This window comes from Pezoporus flaviventris, unplaced genomic scaffold (genome assembly GCF_033815535.1).
Source record: "Pezoporus flaviventris isolate CSIRO_AGI_PZ_B2104156 unplaced genomic scaffold, CSIRO_AGI_Pfla_v1 ptg000013l, whole genome shotgun sequence".
Classification (NCBI taxonomy): Eukaryota; Metazoa; Chordata; class Aves; order Psittaciformes; family Psittacidae; genus Pezoporus; species Pezoporus flaviventris.
In genome coordinates this window covers 19,157,456-19,171,370 of record NW_026892561.1, presented here as the reverse complement: position 1 = coordinate 19,171,370, position 13,915 = coordinate 19,157,456, and the positions used below count along the sequence as shown (strand labels likewise).

The following is a 13,915-nucleotide window of genomic DNA, read 5'->3' as shown; positions in this document are numbered from 1 at the left end:
AGGCTGCCCCGCGCGCCCCCCCATCGCCACGGTAACCCGCGCGGACGTTGGGGCACGCCCCGCCCCGCTCCGCAGCGCGCCCGGCGGCCCTCGGGCACCTGGTCTCTGTTCGGGGTGGCGCGTGCGCACTGCGCGCCCGACGCTGGCGCTCAGCCACACGGGAGGAGGCGGGCCAGCGGGGTTCGGCGCCCATGCGCGGCCAGCGCCGAGTGCCCCCCCAACCCCCCTCCCCGAGTGTGTGTGTGTGTGTGTGTGTGTGTAAGGGAGGGCGGGAGTGCGTGTGGTAGCGGCGCTGCCAGCCCCCGCACCGGTGAGGCCCGCGGGCGGAGCGCAGCCCGCAGCCCCTCCAGCAGCCGGAGCGGCTTCCCCATCCTCACCCGCCCCCGCTCATCCTTCCTCCTCTAGCAGGTGAGCAGGGCTGTCGCGGGGAGGAGGAAGAGGAGGGGGAGCCGCGCGGCCGGCGCCCGCCTCCGCGGGGAGCTGCGGTGGGACTTATTGTCCGGTTCTTCGGGGGAGGAGAGAAAAGGAGGTTTAGCCCCGGCAAGCACGCCGGGCCCTGAAGGGCTGCCGACCGGGGATTGGAGGCACACGGTTCCCTCCCAGATCCGGGGAGGGTCCCGGCCCCCACCCGCCACCCCGCCGCCGGCCGGCTACTCGCTGAGCCGCGCCGTCTGCTGCCCACCTGTCGCCCGCCGCCTCACACGGGGGGCGGTGGGGAACGGGGCGCTGACCCCGCGGACCGGGCCGGCGGCTCGACAGCGCCCTCTCCCCCGGCAGCGTGTTTGGGGTGTGTGTCGCGTGACGGCGTTGCCCGGGCCCTACGGCCGTGCTGCGGGATGGAGCGGTGCGTGGCTGTGGGGCGAGCCTGGAGCGCGCCTCCAGCCATTTATCCTCTCCCCTCGGCGCTACCTGCGTGAGGGGCCAGAGAGCGGGGTGGGGGGAAGCTGCTTCCTTCGCTCTGTAGAGAGGCCTCGGGGTGTGGGGCGGTAGCCGCGCACCGGCGAAGGAAGTGTGGGGTGTGTGTGAAGGGGTAGAGCCGTGTTCCCCCGTGGGTCACCGGGCTGTGCTACAGTGGAGCCCGAGAGGGGCCCTGGGAGGCGCCAGGGCGGAGGAGGGTGGGTGTAGCTGAGAGATAGTGCTATCCAGTCAGCCTTTCCCGGGGGGGCTGGGACACCTTCCCATTAAGTGAGGCCGAGTTAATGTGTTAGGAAATGCAGGGCAGCAAGACCCCGGGCTGGGTCAGAGCACACGGGTGGGGTTGAGAGGGGTACTCACGGTGTCCACACCACACGGTGTTTCTTTTATATAAAACGGGTAAGTTCAGAGCGCCAGTAATGCATTGCCTTCCTGTAGACAAGAGATGTGCTTTAGAGGGTGGACAAATAGGTGCTATTTATTTGACATCAAGAGTGCTTTCTGTATTTCTTTCCTGTCAGCAGGTACTGGAAAAGCAATTAGATAAATTTAAACCAGGATAAGTGGTGATGATAGGCAATAGTTTGAAGTCGCTTGTCCCCATGTGTTTAATAGTAGTTACTGGCTTGATGAAATTCTACAGGTATGTTTATCTATTTGAGAGATCTTTGTACTGACAAAAGGTGTCTTTGCACACAGGTGTTATTCCTGTCCTCCCTTTCTCCTTCGCCTGATGTTCCTGTGCTAAACTATGGGATTTTGTAATCATAGATAGAGGAGATGGGTGGCTATTTCTTATCAAATAGGATAAGGCAATCACATGTTTTGTAGGCCTACAGTTTTTGAGTTTCTTGACAGGAACATGTCATGGGATGCACAATGATTGTTTTATTATCACTGCCTGCCTCTGCAGCTGACTTGCTTTTAGTAGTATTTGGTGATGTTTTGTTTGTAAGTGAAATGGGCTTAACTTTCTCGTTGTGTCAAACAGTAGTTTGCAACATTTTTGATATACAGACTTACAGTGGTTGTGCACATTTTTGTTTAATGAACTTCGACTCGCCAGCTTTTTTTTTTTTTTTTTAAATCTTTATTGGGTCTCAGCAGATCATTAGAAATAATATATGGACCAAAGGTTGAAAACTGCTCACCCTGCTGATACTTTTGTATTACCTTTATGCAAATGGTTTAATTTTTGACCCTCTTAAACAGCATCATATGTGGAAAAATGTGTTGTTTCCCAGAGACTTCTTTTGACAATGTAGACGTTTGATATTTTTTTTTCATGTATTATTGTAAGGTTTAGTATCTCTGATAATATTACCAGAGGAATTCCACAGGCACCTCTACATGAGCTGTACTGGCTTGGGCCCTACTTCTGTACATTTGGGTGCGAAAACTGCTTGAGTCAGTTGGTGCCATCAAGTACTACAGTGTAATAATACAGAAGTTGATACTTGCCTGTGACCTTTACGAGCAGTGTCTCAAGTTACTTTGAAAAATAATTCAAGTTTCTGGGATAAATAATTAAATTGCATTTATGTTTGGTGGTTTTGCTGTTTGTGGGGTTTTGTTTTTTTTTCCCAAGGGAAATCTTTGAGGCCCTTAGTGACATGGTTTAGTGGTGAACTTGGCAGTCCTGGCGTAATGGTTGGACATAATGATCTCGGAGGTCTTTTCCAGCTTAGTTGATTCTATGATCTCTTGCAAAAGCGAAACTATTGCTGTTTTGTGCTGCCTCTGCGGGTCCCTGCTTGTGGGTTGACCAGTCTTTCTCAGAAGTTTGCTAAAGCTAGGTCACTTTAATTGAAAGAGTGCCCTCTGGTGATATCTGTAGAGAAGCACTCCTGCTACTTTGAAATTCAGTATTTTTCCCAACAAGGTTGGAGATGTATTCTGCACTGGAATGCTAGTGTGGCATGGCTGAGATGGGGGATGAGGAGTTGCTTGCAAATATATGTGGAAGATGTACAGCAGTCACTTGGAGTCTGTTAGCCCCCTTGTGAAATACTCTACCTTGTAATTTATTTTTACTGGATTTTGATAAGAAATGTTTGATTCCTTAGTCTAATGGAGAAATAAAAACAGCCAATCCACAACCCAACAACAAAATAAAACCCTCTTCATGAGGCTGAGTGGTTTACTGTCAGGTGTTTTTCTTCCTCTGAAACCTGCCTTTGTACAGATATTTTTGAGAGATCCCTTTCCTTTCACACTTGTATCTTACTAATGACTGTGAAGATTAAAAATCCCAATCTTTAGATATATTCTTAATCTTGATGCTGCTCAGCAACAGTGAACAAGAATGAAGGTACAGAGCTAACTCTAATTTCAGTTACTCTTGTAAACTGTGATTTTTAAAATTGTCTGTATTCATAATAAACATCTTCAAGACTTCAGGAGGTTAATGAAGTCTTAATGTGCTAATGTTCTCCTTGACATGTCTTTGAATATTAAAAGATTTGAATTTATAAAGACACACCTCCACCTTAAACAGATTGTTCTTCTGTTGTATTTGTGTTTGTTTTTGTTTTTTGTTTTTTTTTTTAACCTTCTTCGAGATTAGGGATTAATCTTTTCCTTTATGTTTGCTTGGAGCTGAGTCATGTGGGCTCCTCCTTTCATTCAATAAAGCTGAGTTGTAAACTTCCTTTAGGGTTGGGGTGTGTAATTTGTTGTGTTTTATTAAAGGATGAGGCATCAAAGGCATGGTATATTTCTGATCCGAGTGTTGTTTATAGCCCTTGTTAGCAAAGACAGTTAAAAATACATTTTCAAAATAATGAGAAAACATTTCTGTTAATACCCTTTACATTTAAATACCTGGAACTGCTGCAGTAGAAATAATCTTTTAATATTCATGCATGCGTAATATTTATTGCTTGAACAGGAGCTTTGTGGGCTTCATGTTTTGTCTCTCTGTGAACTTATTACCTTGAAAGACTGCTGAAGCAAGAGAGTCTTGATGTTACAGTTGGGTGTTTTTAAGTAGATGCTCTGTATGCTTAGTCCTCTAGAATGTGTGGATGTGTGACTGCAACTGTTACTCATTTACTCTTTACTCCTTAAAGGCCCCATAGGACTCAGGGGAAAACGGCATTGCAAGCCTTCTTGTGGGCAAGCTGGTACAACACAGTATTCTGCCAAGCAGAAAAGGGACATCTGAAGTAAGAGCTAGAGCAAGGCAGTTGTGAGGTGTCAGAGAGCTTGCAACTCTTGCTGCTGTCGTGGCAGTCCAGTCTCTAGGCTAAGCTAGTGGCAGCAGCTTTAGGCGGTTGGGTGGAGCCATGTGAAGTGGAGAAGGTAGGATGAAAAAGGAGAGGGTGGCCTGGAGTCACAGAAGGGAAGGACGTGTTCAGCAGCATGGCATATACTGAACATTGGAGCTTTTTGCTGTGACTTTGAAAAGTTAACATGGTGTAAGTGGTGGTCATTGAACCTGCTTGTTGGCTGAGAAAGAGGGAGACTTTCCTGTCTGTGTTCCAGTTATAAGAAACTTGGTTTAGAAAAATTGACCCGTTCATTGACTCTTAGTGCATAGCAAAATAAAGTACTGGGAATTCTGGTGGGCTAGCACAAAGGATTTTAAAATACAATGTTTGTGACAACCATGAAAGATTAATATTTGCTCTTTTGGGCTTGCTGTTCTGAGGTGTGCCACTCTAGTACACTTGCAGCTGCACTTTTCAAACCTCCTTAGAGGCTTCCAGATCGGTTGTAGACTGTCATGTGGCACAAATGGTGTCTTCCTTCAATCACCCTTGGACATGCCTTGACAATGCTCTCGGAATCCTTACTATCCCAGCTTTATTGTTGGTGTAAATTTTTACATGGCTGTAACTTAAGTGCAGAGAAATGAGTTTCCATGCTTGTTGTGTGCCTTTCCGTAAGTAAGGATAGGATTCACTTTTCCTTCCTCTGCCTCTGTTATCTTATGGTCCTAACAAGAACAGCCATTTAAGTAGAACTGTGGAGCAGTAATGCTGGAGGAAAAAAGGAGCTGTGTAACTTGCAGGTCCCAGAAGCTTTGCCTTTATTTCCGTAGGGCCGCACCAGTCAGGCTGTTTTTCTGGCTCTTTGTGACAGCGTCGAGAGCATCAACAAGTCAAGGTTTCCTGCCCCAGAAGATCTCTGGCTTTGCTGCAGTGCGTTTTTCTGCCTGACACAGAGAAGCTCAGCAGCTGCTTAGTCAGAATATCAATAAACATGCTTGTGAGCCCCTCATATGCATTATATTTGTGATTTAAGAACCTCCTTATTTCTCAGTGGTAAAGAGCAGCCTCTTTTTGTTCAGATTAAACATATAACAGTTGATCTCATGCCAAATCTGGGGTATGAGCAATGATTTGTTTCTGCTTGATGGTTACATGGAAGCCCTCCCCTTCTCCCTCGCTAAGGCAGATTTGCTTGTAGTTCCCTATGGTAGGATTCACCCTTGTGCAAACTCATAGGAATAGTTATTTATTGCGATTCTTTGAGGTGTCAGGCTTGTGATCTGTTCTCCATGGCTGTTTCAGAATTTCATTTATATGTATGCATATGGATTCATTTAATAGGCAATGTAAGCTTTAGATTGCAAGTGAACTGGGAGAGGCATATGCTTGCCCTGTTTTCTCTGGACTAACTTTAGACTGGGGAGACTGGGGAGACTAACTTTAAGTCTCCCCAGTATGTTGAAGGTGTGACCACAACAGTTATGTAGCCCAGTGCCACATCAGCATGCAGTTAAGATTTGAACATGGATTAAAGCAAACTGGCTGAAGTGCAATCCAGGTAAAATATACATGATGATGTGGATGTAATTATCAGTCTTCCTAATCGGAGGAGTGCATCTGCCTTAGAAGTGTTAGTGCCCTCTGGTGACTTTGAGTTTATTAGTTATTGTTCTTAGCAATCATATTGAAGCAGTAAAATCAGGAATGGTTTGGATTTTTATTTTTTGGTTGTTTGTTTTTTTTTTTAAAATCTTTGACTGAAAGATTGAGACCTCCTCACCTGATCAGAGCTGCCTAGAATCTGAAGTAGTCTCCTCCCCTCCTCCCATTGATTTTTAGATTGTTATAGCAGTTCCTAGTACAAGTAATGAAGTGTAACTTGGGGAGAACCTGAGTCAGTTAAGGAAGAAAGAACGGCATGCTCAAGAATAACCAGAAATGCCAGAGGAGAAGAGTTATTATTAAGCTTGGTATGGGGTCCTCTGCTAAAAAGTAGTCAGCCCAATTTAGTGATTTCTTGGAGCTCATGAATCTTTTCACTTATACTGTTTTACTGTATGTCTGTTGGCTGTCTGAGGGCTGAAGCGCTCAAAGTCGAAGAGAAGAAATATGTAATGGGGGATTGTAGAGAAGAAGTTTTATGTGTGTAACTCCAAAGAGATTTGGAGACAAAATGTGATGCAGAAGGTTTTGCTGTCTTTGGCACTGTCTCAGTAGGAGTTGGGCACTGGTACTTCGGGATATAGATGTGTTACATCTTTTTCTCTTACAGACCTCTGGTATTGGCAGCAGTCAGTTATGCCTGAAGTGACCCAGGACTGGCTATCAACTCTTTGGCCATTGTTGTAGTAGTGTGACATTAAAAGCTGTTTGATTTGTGCATCCCTCGTTATTCATTAAGGGACAGCTTTGAAACTATGGATTTGGCTCTCCTCATTGAGATTGGTTCAGATTGATCATGCTTTTGAAGTTGATCTTTAAAAAAGATTTGATCTTCAAGTTGAAGATGTAATTCTTCGATAATAGTGGCTAGATAAAACTGGCAGAGATCCTGAAAAAGTGATCTGAATGCACTTTATAAATTAAATTGCTTTTATCCTGTTATTCGGGTGCCCAGGGTTTGGGATAATTGTCTAAACTACAGTATTATATTTTCATTAGATTCAGAATAAGTGGTGTAGTCTCACAGAGTGACTGGAGTTGGACCAATAAGTGAAGAAACAGGACTAGTAAAAAGCACATTTTCTGCCTTTTTAGATTAATGTGTACGTAGGCAGAAGCCTTCACTGAAAAGCTAAAAGTCCCAATTTACTAAGTTTTTCTTTGTAAGCTCCATGTCCGAATCTGCATCTGAAGAGGCATGGAAGCACAGGTTGACTTGTGACTTTTTAGTTTCATGTAGAACTTGCATTTATAAACTCTTTTAACAGGTTGTGTTTCTAGTCCACTTGTTTTATTGCCAAGTGTTTTGTTTAATCATCTAATGGTTCTTAAGTTCCATTACTTACTTGATAATGTTGGGGTCCTACACAGTTCTAACTAATTTAAATTGTTTTGTGATTTAGTTAGGTAGTGACCCTGCATGCAGTGGGGCAGCTTATTTATTGATGGCTCACTCCTCTCACTGCTATAGCAGAAATACTAGCAAACTTAACTGCATGAGAGAACTTACCCAGCTAGGGCTTTTTCCCCTCTTGCCTTGGTTTTCAGTTTGATATTTTCCCCAAACTGTTTATTCTTCAGCTGTACAAAATCTGGCTCTGATGTCATGGGAGAGAAAAGGAATGAAAAAAAAAAAAAACAATTAAAAAAGCAGAGATGACTGGCAAGTATAAAATCAGAGTTCCCATAAAGGAACTGAAATCAATTAACTGAATTTGTCCCTTTGGTTTGGTTTTTTTTTTTTGGTTTTTTTTTTGAGTGCTGATTTCTGGTATTAGAGCCTAAGCTCATCTCTATCCTGAATCTCTAGCTGGGTTTGCAAGTCTGGGAGCTTGTGGGAAAAACTCCTGAGTTTCAGATTTTATGCAGAAATATTTGAGGCATGATAGGATCCTTGTGACATTTCTGAAAACTTTAGCATAAAGTTAAAATTAACAGTCACTGCTCTCTTACAGTAGGCTGATTTGGGAATAATGTTGGTGCTACTGAGAACTTGATAATACAGCCTTTTTTATGATCAAGCAAAAAGTAATCCAGAAGCCTGTAAAGTATTTGGGGGATTCCAGAAGCATTTGCAGTATGATATAACATTTACTCGTGTGAGGTGTCAGAATGCTGCTGGGATAACCTAGTTCCTTAGGTGTACATCTTGGTTTTCGAAATGCACATAAATTGTTTGAAGTGCTAAATCAGTTAAAAAGAAAAAATGGATTTGGGTTACTTTCTCCCCTATTAATGCATCAGTGTTTTATGCTGTTACTAATTAGTAACTCTAAGATAATGAGGTGTATTGATAAAGCATATGGTTAAGTGAATGACTCGTATTTCCTCCCCTGCTGCCACATAATTAACTTTCTCTGTGTGGTTAAAGGGCACATGAACTGTGCTGCCATTGCTAGCAAGGCCACACCACTTTGCCAATAGCCTTGTCTTTGAGTACCAGCCAGTTTTCCCATGTGCTTTATTGGTAAGTATACCTGAGTAGTGGCAGCTATCTCATCTATTTTTAGCATAATAGTCACGTACTTTTAGACTAACCAGTGTGTTTAGGCGTTACTTCTCAGGCTTGTCTGTTAAGTGCCTTTAAATAATTGTTATATTCTTATTGATCAAACTTTTATGGAAATATGCCAACATGCATTTTGGAAAAGAGTAATGTATAAGAAGAATAGAATCTATTGATTTCAGCCCTTCTTTGCAGTTGGGATGATCTTCAAATATCTTCCGGAGCTCAGAGTGCAAAATTACTGGAGGCTTAGCAAGATTTCTTCTTAGCTGGACTCTAACCTGAGAACCATGGTTCTGAGAAGCATGAACGTGGTAAAGCGTAAGCAGCCTGAAACTTAAGATGTTTGTTAGTGCAGGTAGAACCTGGGCCTTGTAGGTCTGCCTTAATATAGGATGAGAATAAACATTACCTAAGTATAAGGCTTTTATTAGTTTTTAATATGCCATACATGGATAGTATCAGGTGTGCAGTTTCAAATGAAGCTGGTTTCTAATGTCCCTCTAGAACAGAAATGGTTTTGCTACTTTCTGTTTGAAAAGTGCTTGACTAGCCACTCTTTGTTTTCTGGTTGAGTACCCTACTGGTTATGCATAATTTCTTTTAATCCTCCTTTGTTGTGGTGGTTTTGCTGTTGTTTATTTGTTCCTCCTCCTCCGCCCCCCAGTCTGGGCCTATTTTGGATTGATTTTGAGCTTATTTTGCCAGTTAAATCTTTCGTAATAGATTTTGGTATTCTTAGTTATGTGCCTTGCTAAAGGTGCTTTTCTCCTTACTAGTGAACAAAAACTTTCTTTCTGATCCAGTCATGGTAATAGATAATTTATAATGGTACTTTGAACAAGCTCATATTGTGTTACATTGGACCAAGTCTTCATTACAAATGTGCCAAAGGTAGTAGTACCAAACCTTAATCTCATTATGAAACTGTGATTCTTCGGTTATTTTTTTAATACCTTTTAGCTCTGCTAGATCTACAAAAATAAAATTATTTTGTATGTGAAAGTTGTTCAGCTCTACAGATAACACCTGTTTTAAGTGTTCAAAGTGTCCACCCAGAATACTTCTAAGAGAATTTGGAGAGGAAAAAAATGTTAATAAAATTGTAGTCAGGAGATCAAACAAAAAGGCAAGCTTGATACTGTTTTCATGTGAGGTGGCTGCCAGATGTACAATGTTTTATAAAATTGAAGGCATATTAAAGTGATATTAAAGAAGTGGAAAAACTAGTTTTGTGGTACAGTGTTTATTTACCTTTGAAGAACAACAGCTATTCCTAAACAGATAGTGTGCTTTAGGACCTGCTTGCAGATGTGCTTCCTCAATGTCTGCATGTAATGGCTTGCCCTTGCACTTAATTAACTTGCTGACTTTTTTTTTTTTAATGTGGATAGGGTCTGTGTGATGACAACTCAAACTGTATTTCATGCTGTGACTTGTGTTTGAAACTCCTGCAAAGTCAATCTTGACTCCTATCTGAAACTGTCTCGTGATGGAAGGTCTTCTTTGCTAGGATCTAGTTTTCATGTTTTAGAAAAGGTAATTTAACTTTCTTAAAAGAAATATTCATACAAGTCTGTGTGTAAGCTAGCATTCAGGGACTTCGGTTTGTTAAAGAGGGTTGTCTTAAAATGGTCTGTTACAGCTCAGCAGTCAGACTTGCTTTAGTTTCTTCTCTCTTTGGTAACGAATGCTGTATGACTAGGAGAGGGAAAAGGAGTATCTTCATATCTGTTGTTACATGATCCCATATTTTTTTTTTGTATATACGATGGAAAATGTTAAAGTATTTAAGATAACAGAATTCTAGGGCATCTAGAAACTTACAGAAAATCTGGTGGTTTTGGTTTTGTCCTGTGAAATTGAGTGCCTTCCCTGTTCAATTTGATTAGCTTATGGGAGAAAACACCTACAGGTGTGAAAGCAGGGTGTACAGTTGCAGCATGTGCTTGTTGTAAGTCCAAAGTGAACATATGCAAAATGGGTAGGAATTCCTAACAAGTTTATACTTAGAGTAACAGAGGTATATGTGCTAATGATTTGAGGTTGACATAGTTTTGTTGAGGAATAATTCTTAATCTAAGTTTCATAACTTATTTATAAGACATGAAAGAGATTAATTGAAAAGGTATTGCTGAGGCCAAAAAGCCTTTTATAAAGGATAGCTTAGTGAAATCTGTTGGGCAGATAATTCAGGGGTGTGTTGTATTTGTTACGCTAAGTTTGATAGATATAGAAATCTAGTTAGCCTATGTTAAGTGATACTGTTAAAAAGGGAAGCTTCTTTGATAAATAATGCAAGTAGCTAACATGAAAGATGTCTTGCTAAGGTATTCTGCCCACAAAACTTTTGTTAAATCTTCTATTTATTTATAAACAAAAGTATATTTTAGAAAAGTTGAGGGCTTTGATTATTTCAGCTGTACCTATTTAAAAAGAAAAAAACACCACCAAAAATATCTCTTTCATGACTTAAAAAAAATTCCATGGTTTCACGTATTTACCCTTATTCTGTGAAGTCATAGTCTTCAGTGAAAAATGGAATTAGGCAGTAACAGAGTTAAAGGATATGGACAGAAGTGAGATCTCTCCAGTGAACAGGAAAAAAAGACTTCCTGTGCTGTCTTGAGATATGCTGGAGTTTGTGTTGCTTTTACGTGTCATCTTTCTGTGTGGACTGGTACTGAGTGTCAAGAATATCTTCTTGATTTTACTTGTCGAAGTGAGGGAGGGAAGATGGGGAGAAGTGATGGGCTTCAGGAATGGAAGTTTTTGTTGCAGGTCTCTTTCTCTGGTATCATCTTTCCCTATTACACTCCAGGTCATTAATGGAATTGGATATCGTCCCCCTCCCCTCTTCCTCTCCTCCCTGGACCACAGGGCATGTTTCTGTTGTCTTATCATCAGACTGGCTCCTTGGTATTTGTTTGCAGCTTTTTTTGTATTTATGATTCTCCTAATATTGGTAGAAGTGCTTTGCTTACAGGAAGAAAATTAGAATCTTTTGGCAAAGAAGGCCAACATTCTTTGATGTAACAATCCTCAAAATTGGAAAACACATTTTGGAAGAGAAAAAGGGGTCTTGCCTAGGTTGGAGATAATATTTGCATATTGCGTACTTTAGGGGGATGGGGCTTGGTTAAGCATGCAATTAGGTCCCAGAGCATACTGATGTTGTATTTGCTCTGTTCCTCAATGGGGGAGCTGGATGATGTGTCAGTGTCTGTGGCAGAGCAGTTCCACTGCCTGCTGTGTGATAGCTTTGTCAGATTTATGATGTTTAATAGCCACACACAACTCGGGTGCAAAACCCCACTCTTTGTAGGAAAAACTAGATTCTTAGATTGGAAAGATCTGTGAATCACTGTATGAATATTGCATTTAAATTAGTAGCTGTTTGCTGTGTTTGCTGAGGTTGTTTTTTCACTGTCTTGGAGGTAGTAGAAGATAAATTTGTGCAGCTCATTAAACACTTAAAAGCTAAAACATTTTAAAGTGTTTTGTGTGTTTTATTGTGGGTTTTGTGGTTTGTTTTTTAAGGGTTTTTTTGCCCTCTTTTTTTTTTAATAAAGCTGTTTCTAAAGTACCACTTGCCAAAAACACACCAACCATGTTATGTCTAGTGACTTCAGTGGTACTTCAGCTGTAAGTAATCTTATTTGTGATTTGACTGATTCTCCTGTATGTTTAAATAACATTAATGACCAAAATGAACCTCCCCAACCTAGCAAGCTGAATATGAAATGAACTAAAATAATACAGTATTTTCAAAGCACAGCCAAGGTGTTAGTGTTATCAGCCATTCTTTTCACCTGGTAGTATAGAATGGGAAAACTGATTACTAAATTGGTGTGGTTTGGGGTTTTGTTGTTGTTTCTTTTTGTTTTGGTGGGTTATTTTAATTATTCAGTAATATACGATCTTGACGTTGAGACAACACTGAAGCATCTGAATTTATTTAGTTAAAGTGTATGTATCTTAAGTGTAGCAAAAAATAGCTGCGTATTAATTTCTTTCACCAAATTATTTCTAGTTCCAAGTAGTCATAGGCAGTATTGGTTAACTCTCTCATGGTGGTGACACCATGAATTGTTGGAGTATCAAAGCACTGTGAAGTCTTTTGTCCAAGATGACTAGAAGAAGTAGGCACACATAAGGGCTTGCATGTACTCAGTCTTTGTTCTTTCCTTTAATGATACCCAGCTGATATGCTGTTTACTTGCTTACTTGACTCTTGTTTCATAGCATGGAAGGTTGCAGCTTTTATCTCCTGTTCCTGATTATGGCCTTCTATCACCTGTACACTTCATTTTTCAAACAGACCTCAAGCTTTTTTAATAACATTTATCTGCTTTTTGGAATCTAAAAAATATATAGAAATTCATATCATCAAGAGCAAGAAATGAAGTAGATTGTGTGGTTTGATTGTGCTTGAACAGTATATTTGGGTATACTTCTTTCTCTCTGAACCTATACACTATCCTAATTAGATCATGAAGGCCTTTTGTGTTTTCCTTAAACTAGAGAATCAGAATACTTTGGGGGAGGCACCTGGTTGTCATCTAATCCACATTGTTGCTTGGACAGCAAAGACAGTTTATTATTAGAACCGTTTGAAAATACTGCAATGTAAAGTGTTTTAATATATCTTGTATGTCAGCAAAGAATACCTTCAGGAATTGAAAATTTACACAATTTTTGAACTAGAAATCAAATTCACTTCTTGCCACAATATTGCAGTGGTAAAGTAACTTATGCCCAAATTTTTTTATCCCCCACCCCGAATTTGAAAGCACAAAATTCTGCACAGCAGAACTCTCCTCCAACAGGCAGCCCATGGGCTGTGGTCTGTGTCTGCAGGGCAGCAAAACAGTCCTGCTGGTAACTGGGTTCCCCGTTCAGCTCTCCCAGCTCAGCTTTTTTCCCAGCACATCTTTCTCTTCATGGGGTCTTTTTTGTTGCAAGGCTACTCCCTGTTTGGTGTGCAGTGTCTGCTTATCTTTATTCTGTTGACAGATATCCTTGCATCTCCAGCAGAAGGATGGTTTGATGTCAGTAGTTACGAAGCAGTATCAAATCCTTGTCCAAAGTGTAACTTAGGCTAATGGCTCCAAATATTATAAGTGTTCTTCAGAGCCTTTCAGTTCTTTGTATCAGTCATGGCCTTTTTTTCATTTCACCTACTCATGTTGAATCTTGCTTGATGGCAAAAATGCTTGTCCTGGCCTGCTGTGTATTAATTTGGGCGGCTGAAATTTTTATTTATTTATTTTAATATAGACTTAAAGCTCTTCAGGCAGCAAGAGAGGGCATGACAGGGTCTCAAAGAAGTGTTGTACTTTCATTTAGATATGATAAAGAATTAGCTTTTATTGGTTTGTCCAGAATGGCTTATCTCTCTTGCTTAAGAGTAAGCCAGTGCTGGTAATTAGTTTGAGCCAAATGATTCCCTTTTTGTAGAAGGGGACAGAATTCCAGCAAGCTTTCCTGCCAGAAGTTGCCAGAAGAGCTTACCTGGTAGGTGTTTTAGGATCTGAAGATCTTTGCTTTTGTTCTAACTGTAATTTCCTCAAGATTTGTACTTGTTTGTTTTAGCGCTGTGATGGTTTTGGTGATC

General features: G+C 41.2%; 1 protein-coding gene across 4 annotated transcripts in view; it reads left to right on the top strand.

Moving 5' to 3' along the window:
• The first annotated feature begins 289 nt into the window (after positions 1-289).
• RALGPS2 (Ral GEF with PH domain and SH3 binding motif 2) overlaps positions 290-13,915 on the top strand; it is a 117,695-nt gene continuing 104,069 nt past the window's right edge. Inside the window, exons 1-2 of one of the 4 annotated variants that reach the window (XM_061452017.1) lie at positions 290-408; positions 8,164-8,259. The gene's annotated coding sequence lies outside the window, so the exon portion shown is untranslated. The other 3 variants (XM_061452015.1, XM_061452016.1, XM_061452019.1) reach the window with 3 other exon arrangements.